We start from the raw sequence: 3,076 nt of genomic DNA on the forward strand, positions 1-3,076 counted from the left end.
AAAACTCACACTAAACACATCAAAATGACCAATTTCACAGAAGAAACTAGTAAAAACCATAGGAATACAATATAGAAAATAAGCATAAATATAGAGTGATCAAATACCCCAAAACCTATCTTTTTCTAGTCCTTGAGCAAAACAGAAATAAAACAAGTTAGAAAACAAAACCAGAAGTTAATCTAGGCCACTTTCGTAGGGAATCACAATGGCACTAAACATGTCCCACAAGCCTTTAAACCTCTAGGTATCCCTAGTAAGAGGAGTTGTGTCTCCTTAGGGTTTACAATTTACAATACTCATAAACACTTACTCTCTGCAAAACAAAAACTTTAAAATACTACTTTAATCAAACTAACAAAAACCAATGTAAGCGGAAGCCTAACTCAAGACTAAAATTATGTCGCTCAAGTAAATGCACCAAGTGTTAAGTGTAGAGCCAAGCCTCAAAATACTTTGGCTTAAAGGCAACCATACCTCAATGTCAAGGATAGAATTCGTCTTAACTCTAGGCCTCAAAGGGAATCACTCTTATTTTCATATAGAACCTAGGCTTACACTCTCATCACGCATATTCATATGAGAATAGAGTTTATGTATAGAGAATCAAGAATTATCGCATATGAATTTTAAGAAATAAAAGCTCAATTTCTGAAAATAGACCTCATGAAAAGAATTAAATACTAAGAATGTAGGTACATTCCTTCACTTCCAAGCAAGATGTACCAAAAGATCCCTAAGCGAAAATTTTATCATAACTTCCAAACGAAAAATCCGATATGGATTCAGCACAAAAAACTGAAGAAGAAAACATGGGCCAAATCTTCATCTTCATTACTAAAAAAGACAGTTTTAAGCAAACATAAACCTCACGTTATTTTAGACAAAAAAACAGAGAACTAAAAAGGAAAATGCTAAAATGAACAAAAACACACAAAAAAGTCAATTCCACACCCCCAAATCTAAACTAAACATTGTCCTTAAAGTGTAAGGCAAAGATAGAATGCAAACATTGGTACCGAATCCACGACTCTCGAGGGGTCTTCAAAGTAAAGTTTTAAGCGATTCCCATTGACTTTAAACTTATACCCAATCCTCTTGTTCACAATTTTGACCATACCATAAGGAAACACTAGCTTCATTGTGAATGGACCCGTCCATTTGGACTTCTTTCCTTATAGATCTTCCCATTTTCATAGGCTTCATTCCGTAGCTGATCTAGTTCACTCACTTGCATCTTCCTCATGTCTCCAGCCTTCATCTCAAAATTCAGTCGCTTAATTGCCCAGTAGGCCCTATTCTCCAATTCAACCGGTAAGTGGCAAGCCTTGCCAAAAACAACTCGATATGGGCTCATACCAATAGGAGTCTTATATGTTGTGCGATAGGCCTAAAGAGCGTCATTCGATTGCAATGCCCAATCCTTTTCTTGTAGTTTCTACGGTCCTCTCCAAGATTGTTTTGATTTGCCGGTAGCTTAACTCGACTTGTCCCAATGTTTGAGGGTGGTAAGGAGTTGCTACTTTATGGGTGATGTTGTACTTTCTCAACAAATGCATCAAAAGACTCGTTGCAAAAGTGACTCTCCCCATCACAATTTTGCTATCATTAGTCTTGGTCACAATCGCTTCAATCCACTTAGGCACGTAATCAATAGCGACAAGGATATAATCGTACCCATAAGATGATGGAGACGGAGCCATGAAGTCTATACCCCAAACGTTGAATAATACCACTACCATTTTGCTTGTGAGCGGCATCTCACTCCTCTTGCTTATGTTCCCATATATTTGGTACCTGTCACAGTGAGCAACAAAATTACACGCATCTTTGAATAAGGTAAGCCAAAGGAATCTAGATTAAATAACCACCAAAATGTCCTCCCCAATTTAATTCATGACTAAATTTTAATATACTTTGCTGCTCAGATTTTGGGACACAACGCCTTATTATTTGATCAGGACAATGCTTAAATAAATAAGGTTCCTCCCAAAAATAATGCTTAACCTTAGTTAAATAATTACCAATATCTGTATACCATGGCTCTTCTCCATGCGCATGCAGAGAAGAGTTGTTCATGAGGAAAAGCCTCGAGGATGGGTAGGATATCACCATAGCCAGCCACCTCCTTGGTGGTGCCACCCATTGCTTGGCCGGGCACAAGCTCCAACCACGATAAGTGATCCGCTACTACATTCTCGCTCCCTTTTTCGTCCCTAATTTCCAAATTAACCTAGACTTGACATCCTTTTTGGTTAGCAAATATTTCAATGTCGCATGATCAAAATAGGTAATAATATTATTAGAGCCAATTAAATAAGAGTGCAGTTTCTCCAATGCAAAAACGACAATAATTAATTCTTTTTCAATGGTAAAATAATTAATTTGAGCATCATTAACGGGGCAACTCACATAATGAATAACACAAGGCACTTTATTTACCCTTTGTCCTAGAACAACACCTATGGCATAATCAGAAGTTTCACACATTATTTCAAAGGGTAAAGACCAGTTAATAATAGGCGCCATAGTTAATTTCTCTTTCAAAGTATTGAAGGCATTAAGGCAGTTTTTATCCAAAATTAAAAACAGCATCTTTGGCCAATAAATCGCACAAGGGGCAAGTAATTTTGAAAAAAAATCTTTAATAAATCTTCGATAAAATCTTGCACGACCCAAGAAGCTTCGCACTCCCTTTACAGAAGTAGGGGCAACAATTTTTCAATTAAATTAATTTTTTCCTTGTCAACTTCAATACCTAGAAATAATATGTCCCAAAACAATACCTTGCCTTACCATGAAGTGGCTCTTCTCCTAGCTCAATGTCAAGTTAATCTCTACATGTCTCTTAAGCATCAAGGTTAAATGTTCAAGGCAATTACAGAAAGAACTTCCAAAAACAGAAAAATAATCCATAAATACCTTGATAAACCTATGTACAAGCTTAGTAGTTGAAGTTAATTCTGCAATAGTTGGGGACCTGATCATTTTTCCTATAAAAATATTGTTTACTGAGATCATTACATTATTCCATCGTGTTACTAATCCACGTATTATAATATAAGTGGGTGACATG

General features: G+C 36.3%; 1 pseudogene; it reads right to left on the bottom strand.

The window, feature by feature from the left end:
* Positions 1–1,138: 1,138 nt before the first annotated feature.
* On the bottom strand, positions 1,139–2,799 carry LOC117618097 (annotated as a pseudogene).
* Between the last annotated feature and the right edge of the window lie 277 nt (positions 2,800–3,076).

Source organism: Prunus dulcis, chromosome 2 (assembly GCF_902201215.1).
Source record: "Prunus dulcis chromosome 2, ALMONDv2, whole genome shotgun sequence".
Taxonomy (NCBI): domain Eukaryota; kingdom Viridiplantae; phylum Streptophyta; class Magnoliopsida; order Rosales; family Rosaceae; genus Prunus; species Prunus dulcis.